The sequence below is a fragment of the Pieris napi genome, chromosome 5 (genome assembly GCF_905475465.1).
Source record: "Pieris napi chromosome 5, ilPieNapi1.2, whole genome shotgun sequence".
Lineage (NCBI taxonomy): Eukaryota > Metazoa > Arthropoda > Insecta > Lepidoptera > Pieridae > Pieris > Pieris napi.
Genome location: NC_062238.1, coordinates 12,029,523 through 12,046,382, shown reverse-complemented (window position 1 = coordinate 12,046,382; position 16,860 = coordinate 12,029,523). Strand labels below are relative to the sequence as shown.

The 16,860-nt window shown below is 33.6% G+C and overlaps 1 protein-coding gene and 2 non-coding genes across 3 annotated transcripts in view; 2 read left to right on the top strand and 1 right to left on the bottom strand.

Moving 5' to 3' along the window:
• Positions 1-16,860, top strand: part of LOC125049855 — a 356,920-nt gene that overhangs the window by 7,369 nt on the left and 332,691 nt on the right. The gene's annotated exons all lie outside the window — the stretch shown is intronic.
• Trnae-cuc lies at positions 6,869-6,940 on the top strand. Its single transcript has one exon. It is a non-coding gene; the product is annotated as a tRNA-Glu (tRNA).
• Trnag-gcc lies at positions 7,433-7,503 on the bottom strand. Its single transcript has one exon. It is a non-coding gene; the product is annotated as a tRNA-Gly (tRNA).

The following is a 16,860-nucleotide window of genomic DNA, read 5'->3' as shown; positions in this document are numbered from 1 at the left end:
TCGTCTGTGAATAATTAAATTAATGTTATTCACAATGGGTTTTTAATGTCACTAGAAAACCAGAAATCTGAATTGCTTATATAGTTGTCATAATTGAATGAGAAAAGAACTTTTTTGAATTCCTTTCCATATTTTTTATTTTTTTAGCCAGTATTAACTACATCAAAAAAGTTTAAGTAAGAAATTTGTTGTGATATTTCTATTCCTTTTTTAAATTCATACAGTTTATATTTTTATTCAGTAAGCCCCGATAATAATCTATGATTTGTATACTCTATGGTATTTTCTCTAGGTATTTTTGTAGTTATCTGTGCAACAAGATTGCGCATGCCCCGCGGTGGGCACGACTGCATACGTAAATTGCAATCGCTTACTTGTGCAATTTAATAAATACTCAATCTATCAGATAGGCTAATGAAGTGAAGATTTCTGTAAGTGATTTGATTTAGTAGTCTTCTGATAATAGTTATCTTTTATACTGGCAATGTTGTTTATAAAATTATAAATTTAAAACTCTATTTTGTAAGTTTTAATTAATTGCGATATGTGATTTGACATGAAATGAGTTAAAGGTGTTAAAACATATATTTTATCAATAGTAATTTATCTATTATAATCGAAAAGGTTTAAAATCTAAAGAATTATTTAAATTATATCCCTTTGGCTACTGAAACGATTTTTCAGAACTATTTATTTACTTAGACACTTAAAACCTATTTATATACATAACTTAGATTCCTTTTGTTTTAAACATGCACCATAGCCATAATCTAGTGACCCACAAGGGCTCCGTAGTGTGGGCACTAGCGCTAGCACTAACTGATCAATTTTATTATGTATAACATTTAATTAAAACAGGCGTAAAATTATAAACGGCTCAAATATAAGAGTCTTTCCTCCAACTTCGATTTTGTTCCATTTGGAGTAGAGATTCTTGGACCGTAGTTTAAGTGTAGTAATTAAAGATTTAAGTTGGCGTCTGGTAGATAGTACCGGTGACCCCAGAACTGGTGCTTTCCTCGCTCAACCAATAAGTATCGCAATACAGCGAGGAAATGCTGCCAGCGTTAAAGGTACACTGCCACAGGGACCAATCTTTTTAAATTTGTTATAATTTTCTTTTTATTAATTTTTATTTATTATTGCTATGTAGGTTAAGAAAATTACAAATACTATATTTGATTGTTATGTGTAGGTTTCAATAAACGATTAAACTATTGAAAGCATTGCTTTTTTCCTTCACCCATCTGAAATCTTGGCTTTTATCAAATTAAAAACATTAAATAATTTGTACCGCAGAACTCAATTTAATACGCCATTACTATATTGCTTTTATATAGTTGGCATTATGAAGCTAAGGCCAGTCGATTTGTTAATTTGTTAGGTAAAGGCGAGGTTTAAGGTGACAAATTACCCAATAGGTGCGAGTTAAATTATTAGTACCATACATAATTGTTGAAAGGAAATATACGGAAAATATAAAAAGTACGTACCTACGTAAAAATAAGAGCTAGTGATAAAGAACGCCGCTCATGGACTGAAACGGAATTCTCGTGAAGGATAAAATACCGCCCCGCCGCCCAGGATGCACTCAATGCCAGAGGGTTCGTGTGCGTTGCCGGCCTTTTAAGAATTTATACGTTCTTTTGAAGGAACCGAAGTCGAATTGATTGGAAACTTAAATAGGCGACAAATCAAAATTTAAGGTGGAAAAGTCAACATTTTCATAAATTGTATTGAAGCAAAACTTTAAAGGCTGGCAACGCACTCGCGAGTCCTCTGGCCTTGAGAGTGTCCACAGTGGTATTACTTAACATCAAGTGAGTCTTCTGCCCGTTTGCCCTCTGTTCTATAAAAAATAATTGTACGATAAAAATATTTTTTTTTTACTGATACATATATTTTAACGTTTTATCTAAAGGATTACCGTCCTAGTAGTCTCAAAACAAGTGTTTTTTATCTCGAAATCTCCATCCGCTACATAAGTTATAAATAGCATTCATTAATCACAAATGATTAATCCTTTCATAGCGTTCATCGGTTCATAAAGAAACAGGAAAGAACAATTGACCTTCGCAGTAGTCGGACCACACATTCTCCTCGCCTTTTATGTACATACGCAAAACGCGGTAGTGATGCCAAGTCTTACAGAATGTTCCCAGGACTTCAAATACCCCTAAACTTTTTTTTGTTCTCGGTTTGAGAGGTAATATGAAATGAAAATATATTCAAGTAGTAATAAACCAACGACCCCCATTAACGAAAGAGTTTACTCATCCCTCAAACGCCGGCAACGCACCCACTAAAATAGGTATTATTTTGATCTTGGAGTAGTATAGGTTTTCGATATTTTGGTTATAGCCGCGCTTGTAGTTTATATATTTTTGAAGTTATACTTCTTTAGGCGCGTTACGAAAAATTGATGAGAGTGAAATTTTACGATGCGCGCGCACCGTGACACAAAATTAACAGAATGAAGTTGCCCACGGAAGATGCAACGGCATTGGACATAATTTAAAAACAACATTCGAATAATAATAGAATTTATGTTACACTAATGTAAGAGAATAATAATAAATATTTATTTCTTTAATTTTTCAAATGTAAACTGAACTTTATTGCCTATAATGACTCCTTTTCTAGTTGAAGTTAATAGTCTTTGATTATTTAATTGTAATTAATTATTTGCATGCAATCAAAAACTATTTTTAATAATGCCAAAGAAGTATAACTTCTTACGCGCGTACATAAGTACATGCACCCTTTTTTTTATGTAATAGGAGGCAAACGGGCAGGAGGCTCATCTGATGTTCAGTGATACAGCCGCCCAAGGACACTCACATTGTCAGAAGGCTCGCAAGTGCGTTGCCGGCCTTTCAAGAAATGGTACGCTCATTTCTCTTTTAAGTCGAATTACACACATAGATAAACATATGTTGTTACAAACATAGTTACAAAAAACAAATGAATGTTTGCTTCGAGGAATAAGACTTCTTTGTCGTTTACTTCCAGTTCCAGATTTAAACCCCGAAAGAGTAAAACTTCGTAGGAAAAAGTGATTTTCACAAATCCCGAAACTCCCGATTATGAAAATCCAATACATGTTAGACAGTCGAAAGTTAGACAAAGTAGTTACTGTTTGGTTTTTGAATCTTACTCTTAAGTTAAATGTTATTCTATTAACAAAAGAATACTTCGTTCTCAAAATAATGTACCTACTCAAATTTATTTTCGTATGGCAGCTAATTATTATTATATTTCAAACAACGGTAGCTAAACTTATTTCTTAATTAATTTAATTTAAATTTAGTTCCATTCATAAAAACTATTCACCACAGCGTAAAAACAATTTGATAGAAAGAGACGCGAGAATAGTTAAAAGAGTGCAATTAGATTTCGTATTTCGGAATAATTTACTACATTACTTAAATAATCCTTAACTAAACGAACGATTCTGAGTGCTGTTAATGTCATATTTTTCAGTTGTTATTGCGACATAAACGTAATAATATCATTTGGTCATTTTCTATTGTATAAAAATTTAATTATCAATGCGAGAAAAGAAAGGAAAAGCGTAAAACCGTTAATTACTGAGCTCGGAACGGAGCAATTATAAGTTTCTTTTTTCACCATATTTGATCTACGTTTTCTCCTATCTTTATATGTACGATGTCGACTTATTTATTAAAAAAGGTTTGCCAACAATGAAATCTTACATATTTTATAATTTAATTAAAAACTATTTTTCAAGAGACAAATACAGCATTAAAATTGTATTGAAAACCATAAATAAATATCCCAAATCTTTTATCTTAAAAATTTTATAACAAGATGTTCTCGCTTCTCTAATAGATTGACTTTTGTAATTCATATACTTTCTTATTATTTTGTATTGCGTTGTAATTCATGAGTCTTAAGAATATCTTTTAATTTGTTGTTTATTTTAGATTAGCTTTTGTAATTGTATAATTTTTCAGTGTTACTTGTGTAATTTTGATGACCTAATTACGCACTTCGCGATAGATCGCTTGTTAGCGTTATGGTCGCCACTTGCATCCCTAATGGATGTTATTTGTTTTTTTTTATGTTAGAAAGTTTTAATAAATCTAGAACGTAAACATTTTAAATTATGTATATCGTCTTCACATTTGTGAAGTAATGTTTACTCTAAATACAAATATTTTATCCTTGATTCTCTATAGACTAAATGCTTGCGTCTATAGTCGCACTTCAGCGAAATAGCTTGACTGTTATGATATAATTGTTATCTCTATAACTATGGAAGCGATTTGGGTATTCTTAAGTTAATAGCTAAGTAGTAGACATTTAACTATTCGTACTGGATTTTACTTATGTACTGTTGGGAAGTGCCTTTGCTGAACGAAAATCTTCTATCGTCTCATGTATGACTATGGAACCATAACATATTCTTGTACAATTTAAATCAACTATGCAAAATGGCGTCGCACAAGATCGTATGACGTAACCTTTTTGTAAACACGTAAATAGACGTCAAGTTTTTTTGCATTATATCATCATTATTTTTTAAATATATATATTAATTATTTTAAGTTAAACAAGCTACATAACCACGTGAACGCGGAGGCAATTCTTTTTGATACAAAAGGAACTAGACGCCTAAAGAGAACTATACCTTTTGAGTTAATAAACCTAGTATGTACCTATAGTGAATATAAGTGTTTGAGCGGTATCTCGGAGACAGGAGCATAGTGTCAAAACAATATAGAACACTAAGACTGTTAATGAACATTACCTTAGTTTAAGCTATTCACTAGTATTGTAGAAAATTACGTCAACATATTACCTATTAGCCATAATGATTGTATAGGCTAGATTGTAATTCATGTAAAGTCTGTTTTGTGAAGTTAATTGTGGGAAAAAGATGCAAGTTATTTTACTACGAAATGCCATGTCGCTATTTTAAAGTCATGTTATATAAAGATTACTTTTATTATTTTAGTATTAATACTGCCCCTTGTTCTTGAAAAAAAATAGAAATTTTATTATCTATTCCAACTAGCAACACTCTGGGGTGACCGACAGCCAAGGAAGTCTCACTTCCTCATTACAAATGCAAAAACAGTGCGAAACTGATTTAACGCTACGACAAAAAACACTGAAACATGATCCACTTTATTTTAAACATTTTTACTTTTTGTAACTTACTTTTTTACTTAAGATGTTTTCACCTTCAATTGTTGACACCGTGAGTTTTTAAGATGTATTACCTAGACTGAGTCGAGTCCTCTGTATAGGATACTTAACGGAGAAATCAATATCAAATTTGGGGAGCGATATTATTTTGCTATCTCCTAAAAATCAAAAACATTTCTGCATGACTGTTTTCTGATGTTTTACAGAGAAGTCTTCAACAAATTTTTCCGATGAGTTTCCCCTCTCATTTGGTGTAGAAAACTTCCATATTATCTATGTATCGAAATTGCTGAAAATATATTTCCCTCTTTCCCATATCATGTAAATCCTACTACTGGTTGGAGGCTGCGAACTGGATGATTTGTGTATAATCAAAAATCAAATTCAATAGCATTATTTTACGTGCAAGTTGGCAAGTTGACTTGGATATGACAATTTTAGAAGCAAATGCGGCAAAAACTTCACATATTAAAATCGCCACTGGGAAAAATCTATGAAAAAGGCTAATCTAGTCAAGGTAACATCTCGTTGTTTAACTTGTTCCGTGTATTTGAATACGAATTGAGTAAACAACGAAATCTCACTAATTTCAAGGTTTTCTTATGTGTACAATTAAGTTAACTTCAGTTCGTTGACATCTCTTATTACTAACGTCTTTATTTGACAATAGACACCGCAAGTCAATGTCAATTATGTCAAACTTCAATCGAAAAGGAGTTGACAGGTGTCAAAAGTAGTGTTACGTTCTAGAAGCCTATTAAACGAATATATACGCGAATTATATTATTAATATAACATATATATCACACCCCGACAAAAAAGGTTCCTCCCGACTTCTGATAGATCCGGTAATCCAATAACATTAGCGAACAACAAATTAAAAGCATCGCCGCAAAGCATAGGCAGATAAGGGTAAAAAATGGTCTTCACCGTGGAAGGTGGGGTTTCGCTAACTCCAGTGAGCTTCCGTCCTGCCCTTCATACGATTGACCATCCCGCGGCAGCCCAAGCCGAGGCCCGAGTCTCGCAGGAGACGCCCTTGCACTAGTCGCGGGAAAAGCCCATGCCAGCAGAGCTCTTCAGTCCAACAGCGACATTCCAAAATAAAAATAAAAAAAATTATATAACAGGACTTTTTGAGTGCTAAAAGTAAGTCGTAATTTAACGGATGACTATTAAAATTTGCCATTAAAAAGCAAGTTAAATCAAAATATTTTTCCTCTTAAGACGTTGGCAAACAATTTCTTAACCAGGTTACATTAAATATGCGTAATCAATGATAAGATTAAAATAGTTTTGATAAGCGCATAATAGTTATTGCCATGAGAAAATACGTCATACCTAAACTTGTCTCACCCACGCCCCGTTTACACAATACAATCTATGGTTCTTTGATTTATTGAGTTTTTCGTTTTATTGTTGACACAGATACATAATTTAGAGTCTACTGCCCACAGACAACTGTCACATTAAAATTCCCATTTAATTGTTGAAGGCTAGTTGATGATTCAATCTACATGCTAAAATTATATTTATATTAATAGTTTTCAATTGATTTGGGTTTAAAATAGGTTAAGTATGCTTGAAGTATAAATAGAGTCATCTGCTTATTTTTTTTAAAATTCGGCTCCGGAAACACTCAGATATTTTTCTTATTCTTAATCTACAGCAGTTATTTGATTAGTTAAATATATCCGATATGGTCTAGTGGCTAGGATACCTGGCTCTCACCCAGGAGGCTCGGGTTCGATTCCCGGTATCGGAATATCATTTTGCTTTTTTGTGCTTAATATTTATTTTTTTTACAAGTAGAACTTTACATAATCACTCAGTTACATAGACTATAATCATTTCCAAATTTTTAAACAAATGTCCAGCCTTGCGTTGGACAGTCCGCTACTATATTATGAAGTTAATAGTTTATTCAGAAAAAAACATGAATGTGTATGCAAATTACTTATTTCCATAATGGTAATAATATTAATTTGTATAGTTTACGCTACTCTAAAGTAGGTTAATTTTCTAAATGTTAAAAACGATATTTCAATGCGTACGTTTTGTAACAGTTAATTTTAAACTATAGTTTGACCTAGATGAGGTGTCACCAGTTACGATCTAACTAGAACATTTATTTTAATACGTATTTCAAATGTGACACATTTAACGTATGTTTAAAAAAGTGTAAAGAATTAATTAAAAAATATACGAAAGCAAGACCAAAAAGCAAGTTCAAACATTTAAAAAATATAAAAAGTACTGCATCGGCCGGGAATCGAACCCGGGCCGCCCGCGTGGCAGGCGAGCATTCTACCACTGAACCACCGATGCTGATACGTTAAATTGGGAAATTAAAGATTCGTTTCAATTTGAGACCATATATTTCATAATTATCTTTTTATGAGGAAAATGATACAAGTAATGATAAAATTCTATTATATTAAACGCGTCTTGTGTTGATGACGCTTTTGATTTCAGGAAACTTATCTGAAGGACCTTTAAAATCCGGATATAAATATGTTTGATTACGTTAACGGCAAAATTATATTTATTCTACGCATGTAAGGTCACAATACGTGTATGTTAATTAATAATTAGTCCATTTAAGATTGTCGTGGAAGTTATATATATAATAAAAAACATTAATATTTAAGTTATATCATATAAAGCATTGTATGAAAAAAAATCATCATATATACATATTTTTATGTAGTAGTGTGAATTTAAAAAAAAATCGTCCAAAGTTAAAGGCTTAACAGAGAGGAAGTAATACGGAAATTAACCAAATTAGTGGAAAGAATTGAAGGAATTTAAATACGAATCTAAGAGGTTTTCCTTTGACTAGCAATATGCCAGAGATAGGAAGCCACAGAAAAGTAAACACTTCAGGGTTGCCAATTAACTAAATATAAAAACAGACTGGGCAGACGTTGGGCCACAATCTACCTGATGTTAAGTGAGATGTGGAGGGCTCGCCTGTCCAGGAGATGCGTGTTAAACCGCTGCTTAAATGAACCCATATTATACTGTCTACGGAAGATGGAAGATGCCAACTAAATCGTGTAGTGCGGCACCTGGGGATGGCAACAACGATGAATAAAACTCCAGCGTGCTCGTAGGCGATGACGGAATCTGATTGGGTAGTTCTAAGGAGCAGTTATCACGAAAACAGAAAACTCTTCCTCTATGGATAACTAGGGACACATTTAATAGTTAGTTCGGTGGTTGATGGGTTTCTTGACTCATGGAGCTATGCGAAACAAGGCCAAAGACTCGAAGAAACCTGCTTTTATAAGACCCAAATATATATAGATAGGCGATCGGCTTCTATCCAGAGAGATGAACAATTCAGATATCTGAAACTAAGCAATATATTATTATATTTATTTTTTCTAAATAGAAATACCTTTAAATAGACTCTCCAAGCAGGTCATGTTATAAATTAACACTTTTCTCAAGTGGCAACCCTATCTAATTCCCTGTTGACACGGTATTGAGGCCGACCTAGTTTCGGCGAACTGAAAACATTTTCGTTTCATCTCTGATATTGATGTAGCGAGTGCTTTATGTTGGTAATAGAGCCTCATATGGATATTTTATAACGCTTTGAGGGCTCTAATGTACGATGTATATGATTGTGGGTCATTCCAGGTTTGAAAGGATTAACTATTATGCCTGGAGCCTATCCCAGGATGTCAGGTAAGCAAAAGTAAGGAAAGCTCTCAAAAATAATAGTAAATAAACGCATCATCATTATCACAAAAAAATTTTAGGAATCCTCGAAAATGCACTTTGTTTTCAAGCATAGACAATGTGTGGGTAAAATGTGTAAAAAAGTAAAGTAAAGTAAGTAATAATTACTGTTGACGTAATCATCAAATGAAAATCAAAGATTTTGATTTTGCAGCTAGGTGAGGGGTACCGGGTTCGATTCCCGATTCGAGGGCAAGTTTTAATTTAATTTAAATTTGTTCTCGGCCTTTGGGAGGGTTGTGCGGTACCGGGCGAGTGCCTAAAACCGTACATGGAGGACACGGTCGAATTTCTAAGACAAAAAGCACGAATTATAAAAATCTTATACTTGACGCTGGCTAATGCACAAACCGTGCCAGAGCCGTTTTAAGAAAAAAAAACACCCCTTCCCCCTATACTATTCACGTAATACTTGAATGGCCCCTTCTAGGCCTAATTGATGGAAACAAACGTGACGATTACAGGTTCAAAATCTCCGACACTTTATTACCAACGCGTTCTGAGTTTTGTTGATGAAGAGCGTTGAAGAAGAGTTGCCACAAAAAGCGCTTAGAAAATAATTCTTTAGGAGCGTTTGAAGGGGTTGATTGATGAATTTTAAATGTACTTAGAAAACATTAATGTTTAGCAAAAGGTTTTTTTTAAAGACAATTCACACCAATTGACCTAGTCCCATGCTAAGCTGGTGAAGCTTGTGTTATGGGTACTAGGCCACGGATATACATACATATTATAGATAGATAGACATATAAATACATATTTAAACACCCAAGACCTAAGCACAACACCAAATGCTCATTACATCGATGTTCGTCTCAGCCGGGGATCGAACCCGGGACCCATGGATTCGCAGTCAGGGGTACTAACCACTAGACCAATGAGTCGTCAATGAAATGAGTTTTGTTAATTTTATAAATATAACTTATTTGTTTTAGATAAGTTTTAGTTGAAATTTGGATATACATGATCTGTAAATAAATGAATCAAAGTTATAGGACATGTTATGCATGGACGAACGGAAATGATAGGAAATTCTAAACCGTGAAGTTTAAAATGCTTCCCCTATATTGTTGACTGACCATATCCTTGACTTAATTTATTATTGTCCCTTTCACTGTTTACATATATTTAAATTGCTTTCAAAGCAAAGTTAATTTTGTCCAAGTAATTTTAAGTATGTTTTTTGCACTTCTTGCTCACCTTATCTAATTTTTTTGGCACAGTGGTTGTTGCAAAAGATCGCTCAAAGAGATAAGGCCGCCAGTTACCCTCCTTTTAAAATAAAAAAGTGTGTTTAATATTCGTCAAGGTTATAGTTGTCCCAAATAGGCAGTTTACTAATTTATTAAATGTAAATAAAGCAATTAATTATAACAATTAGCTAACTAGATGTCATAAACATTTCCTATTTGGGACAACTGTAACCTTGACGAATAAAAACACATTTTTTAATTTTAAAAGGAGGGTAAATGGCGGCCTTATCGCTTTGAGCGATCTCTTGCAACAACCACTGTGCCAAAAAAATTTGATAAGGTGATATGACTATAACAACTATAACTATCTATAATTTTATGTTATACGTATGTCTATACGTAATTATATGAAGTGATCACCGTATCTATATCAATTGAATGTAATGAAAATAATTTTAACGCTTTTTGTATTTTTTTTATACAATAAGGGGATAAACAAGCCTACGGGACGCCCAAAAAGGGCAGTTATCGCCCATGGACACTCTTTTTAGTGCGTGCGTTGCCGGCCTTTAGGGAGGAGTATACTCTAACTTTGAATAGTTGGAGGTCGTATCTCCCGGACCCCCACCGGGAGTCTATTCCACAGTTCGCTAGTTCGCAAAAGAAAGTGCCTTGTGAAACGGACTGTGGAAGACTTCCAGTCATCAAGGTGATGGTGATGAAATTAAAAAAAAAAAATTTAAAATACACAGCAGTGTTGGCCTAGTAGTTTCAATGTGCGTCTGTCTTCCCTTGGTTTGTAGGTTCGATCCTCGGCTGTGCACCAATGGACTTTCTATGAGTAAATTTAACACTTTACTACTATTACTCACGTTTTTACTAAATTTAACAAATGCGATGTGTGTCAGGCACAGAAGCTGAATCACCTACTTGCCTATTAAAATCTTTTGTCGTTACTCCTCTTTCCGAACACACTACTACAGTCACAGCCAGCATCGGAATACTTGGCGTTGACATATCATTTGTCATTTGTATTCATCGGTCATTTGGAGGGAAAGGTTTAAATTCGCCTCCAATAAATCTGAGGCCCAGATCTAAAAGTTTGTTACGCTATTGATATATATGTTTATGAAGTACAACTTTGATATCGCTAACAAACGTGATTGTTTACATTATTGCTTTTTATAGTTTACAAAATTATTCGATTCTTACCAATTACGCGTAATTATTTGAAGTCTATTGAATAAACAAATGACTACCTAGTCAAAACGCGAGGTCGCGCTGGAGCGTTTTTAAAAAGAATAAAATTTTTATTTCTAATTAATATTTAATCAACCTGTTACATTGGTGATTAGCTTAAGACTAACTTATAAACTTAATATCGAATAATCGAGACTGGGAGCTAGACAGTCCGTCAGCATATTCCGTGAGAACACGCGTGGGCGTTTCTGTTTAAAGATTAGGAAATATGTCTTGTGACTGTATAACTCCTCTCTCCTTAGAATCGAGATTATCCTCAGGGTTTGGATGATCTCGAATATTCTGTTTAGGTTGAAACATAATTTTCTTAATTCTATTTTTAAATGCTAATAAAATGACACATGTCATGAGTAAAAAACTTATTACTATATTAATTATACCAAAGAACCATTGATTTAATTCACTTTCACTAACACTTGTAGGAACACTATTTTTCACCAAAAGGTTTAAGAGTTGAACGTCTGCAAGGTCAATTCCATCTAAATTCAGACGCTTGTTCTGTGACTTAATTTCGCTGGAGATTAACGGTAGGTTTACAATTGGGAATCGGGTAAACGCGATATCGTTTCCCTGGTGTTCGTGTCTTTTCAAGTTGAAATCCTTGATTCTTATCGAACAATCATCATCTAGGGTTAACAGGTAAGTGCCCATTAATGGCTCATGTGAAACGTCGTTGTCACACATTTTAGATATAATGGTTTCTATTCTAGAAAATATTATCCAATGATTTTGTTGTACTAAATAAATCTTGACATCTTCGATTAGAACGGGCACAGGACGACATGAAGATGTGTTGGGGGAAAAATTCATTAGTGTAGTAATACATTCGTCCTTCAATACCGGTGCAGTTTCAAATTCAGGACATAAAAATCGGTTTTCATCTATTTCTTGGCATGGTTGTGAGAGCGGCTCGACTTTCAACCCTTTCACTAGGACATAGGGATACTTAGGAAGGATAATGTTAGATATATTATTACTATTACTATGCACTGGTAAAGGTATTAATTTATAATAATTATAAAGTTCATTTTTAATTAAGGGTATGTGCATAATAAACTTTATCTGATTTTGTTTGATATACGCTTCCATCTCAATATTCAGTTCAATTTTTACAATATTTTCAATATTCACTGGAAATACTAAATTATACATAGATTCTATTTCTTTTAAAATTGACAGTAATTCCTTGGTATCAATAATAGATTGATGTAATATTTTAATCCTAGCAAAAGCGAGAGCTGTTTCAATTTCATTTAGTCTTGAGTAAATAGTTTGAAAGTTGTGGGTAAAAATATTATAAAAATGAATAATTTCATTGCTCATTTGTAACATTTTAGAATTGTTTAACCTGAGATCTATGTCCTCAAAACGTTCATTAATTTGAATGAAATTATTCCGTGTTACATTAATAATTTTTGTTACAGTACTCATCATTTCGGAAACTATGGTTATTTTATTAGTAATAGCGTCCTGTCTAGTTTTTAATTTATTAATTAAATCTTCATATCTGATAGCATCTTCATTATCAAGATTGCCAGTTATTGCTTTAATGAATGTTCCAATAGGATTCAATAAACCACGTTTAGATTTTGAAGTCGGAACTAGTTGCTTATATTTTTCCACTGTTATATTCATTATGAAACTAGTTTGTAACTGTACTTCTTGGAAGTGCAAATTGAATAGGCTAGTGTCGAAACAATTTTGGACTTCGGTTTTAAGTGTTAAGAAGTTATTTTTATTTATCTCTAGTTCGTCGTTGATAGCTTTAAAATCTAAAATCTTTATCACGGTCCATCTGTCGTAAGCTACTACTGCTTGACCTTCTTTAATGGGTAGGAGGCCTGGGTTTCGATTAATCTTTTGCAGTTGAAGGGCCTGGCTTGGGGTCAGATGTACCAGCAGGAGTAACAACCTGTGAAGGGCGTTTTAAATCTTTAGTATGTACCTTAGTTTTTCGTTTCTGAGTTATCACTGGAACAACGTTTCTATGAATCGGACCCAATACTCGGGCTTTTTGATAACGAGCCTTATCCTTACTACGTCGCGTATTAACTCCCTTTATAAACACGGTATCGCCTATGTCTATTTCTAACTCTTTTTCACCGCCATGTTTCTCAATTAAATGCTGTTTTTGATGTATGATTTTATCGGTTAAATATTGATATAAGAATTTAGTTTTACGAGCATGTTCCTTAACTAATTGTTGTGTATACATTTTATTAAAATCTACAGAAAATATATGATTAGACTCGGTATGCCCAAATACGACTTCAAAGGGTGTTAAGCCTGTAGTAGAATGGATTGAATGGTTATAAGACATAATCGCATAAGTCATTACATCCGCCGCATCAGTTATCTTCCGTTCGTATTTAGCTATTCTATATATTTCGATGATAGTGGAATGAAATCTTTCGACTATCCCCATTGAGTTGGGGTTATGTGGAGTACTAATGTGAAGATTTATTTTGTAAAATGATAGAAGATCTCTTAATAATGCATTATTAAACTCGGCTCCGGGATCCGCACTAATTCGTCCAGGTACGCCGTATAAAGAAAAATATTTTATTAAAGCCCTAACTACTTCGGGAGTTGAGCGTGAACTTATTAAAAATGCCTGTCCTAATTTACTAAAACCATCTACTATAGTGAGGTAATATTGTCCTTCTATTGAAAATGTATCGATGAATAACTCCTGAAACGGTCTATCTTGTGTTTGTGTCAATTGCAATTCAGGTTTTAGAGGTCTCCTATCGTACTTCATCTTTTTACAAGTTTCACAAGCGTTAACTACACTCGCAACAGTTTGTTCCATGTTGTTCCAGAAATAGGTTCTTTTTAAATGAATTAAAGTCTCTTTAATACCACGGTGACTATTTTTCCCATCATGATATTTGAGAATTATATCTCGCTGTTCCTCTTCATTAGCTACGTAAATGACTCGTTTTGTGCATTCATAAAATTTAACAGTCCCTTTTTTAAAAAGTGATATTGTAACCGCCGCAAATTCCTTACGGTGTTGTTCATCTTCAAAGTAAAAGAAATATTTTATATTAGGTTTTGTGTATTCTTTTAAAAAGTTTTTAATTAAGTCTATATTATTCACAGGTAAGTGTACCTCTAATATTTTTTGTTTCGGCCTAGATAAATTTTTAACTAATATTTCTTTCCTATTCCAGGGGAATACAAGTACTTGATTTGGCTTTGTGTCTATAGCTTCTTGCAGAATACATATACCGTCTGTATCTATATCCTCTGCGGAATGGATTGTGCTCATTATTTCAGATGCAGTAATGGTGCTAGACCCTAATGATTCCACACTGAGTGTTCGTTCAGAAGCTGGAGATACTTCCATAGGTGTTGGAGGGTTTTCTTGATGTTGGTTTCTAGCTAAGCGGGTTATCTCTTCTGTTAGATTGTCAATGTGACTTTGAAGATTTCGTTCATTTATGTCCACGTTTACCTTTAGCGAGATATCATCATTGCCCAAAGCGTTGATTCTAATTCTGGATAATGCGTCTGCGTTTGAATTTTGCTTCCCATTTTTAAATACAATGTCATAGTCAAATTCGGCTAAACGTAATTTCCAACGTGTTAATTTGGTATTCGGTTCCTTTATTGAGTTAAGCCAGGTTAACGGCCTGTGATCGGTGTATATCGTGAATTTATGTCCATATAAATAAGGCCGGAAATATTTTGTCGCCCAGACGATAGCCAATAACTCTCTTTCTATTGTGCTGTATCGTGTCTCTGCTTCGTTCAGCGTACGACTTGCGAAAGCGATGGGTTTGTCGCTACCAATTTGACCTTGGGAAAGTACTGCACCTAATGCGACATTGGATGCGTCTGTTGTAAGGACAAATGGTTTACTGAAATCCGGAAATTGTAAAATAGGCGCGTTAACTAAAAGTTCCTTGCACTTTTCAAAGGCCTCTATGTATTCGGGCTTGGTGATGTCAATTTTATTCTTTTTTTTTAAACAAGATGTCAATGGCTGTGTTATTTTAGAGAAATCTCTAATGAACTTTCGATAGTAACCAACGAGGCCTAAGAAACTCTTTATTTCAGTTGATGTACGTGGAATCGGGAATTCTAAAACTGCTTTAATTTTATCATTGTTTGGCATAAGGCCTTCTTTAGATATGGTGTGTCCTAGGTATAGAACCTCTTTTCGGAGAAATTCGCTTTTGTCTAGTGTAACCTTTAAATTAGTCTCACGTAAACGTTCAAAAATTTTCTTAAGTTTTACTATATGTTCTTGTAAACTAGCTGAGTATACAATTATGTCATCTAAGTATACCATGCAGTGTAATCCTTGTAGGCCGCGTAAAACGTTATCCATTGCTCTTTGGAACGTTGCCGGTGCTGTTTTTAAGCCAAACGGCATTCTTTTGAATTCATAGTGACCTGATTGTGTAGTAAACGCTGTTTTGTGCTGATCTTCCTTTTGGACTTCAATTTGATGGTAACCACTTGCTAAATCAATTGTGGTAAAGTACTGTGATTTACCTAATTTATCAAAAAGTTCCGATATGTTAGGCAAAGGATACTTGTCATCTATTGTGATTTCGTTCAAACGTCTATAGTCGATAACCATTCTATATTTTGGTTCGCCGGACGCATCTAGCTTTTTCGGTACCAAATGAACTGGTGCACTATAAGGGGAAAATGAATTTTGTATGACGTTATCTTCTAAGAGTTTATTCACCTGTTTTTCTATCTCTTGATTTTGAGAAGCAGGATGTCTATAAGGTCTAATATAAATGGGGTCTTCGTTAACTGTCCTAATTTTGTGTTTAACCTGATTTGTGAATGATAAAGGAATTTTATCAGAATAAAATATATCACGAAACTCGTAACATAGTTTAGAGATTGCGTCACGTTCCTCACTATTCATATGATCTAAACGAAGCTTGGACAAATTTTCTTTTAAAATATTATCAATTGTTAAAGTTTCATTTATAAAATTACTTTTACAAATTTCACTTATTTTAAAAACTGAGACTTTAACAGGTTCCTTAAAAGTTATTTTAAATGGTTTCTCGGATACATTTTGTATTACGGTGGTTGCAAAGAAGTTTTCACATGTAACGATAGCATTTGGCATACGAACGCCATTACTGAAATAGACCTGTTCTACTATGGCATCTCCATTTTGTAGGTTAGTAGGGATTTTAATTTTTGATTCTGTTCTGGGTTCAATTATAACTTCGTATGGAGGACTATATAATATAGGTATGGCAGAACCAGTTGTATACAGTATTTGATTTTTCATATCAATGCTAGCTTCTAATTCCTTTAATAAATCTGAGCCAATTAAACCATGATATCTAGCATCTACATCATATACGTAAAATTTATGCATTAAAGGACTATTAAAAATATACGGCAAAGGGATGTATACTACTTCGTTATGTGTACTTTGAGCATGAGTGCTAACGACTGTAAATAGTTCATAGCTTTTATATTCATTAAAAAATTCATT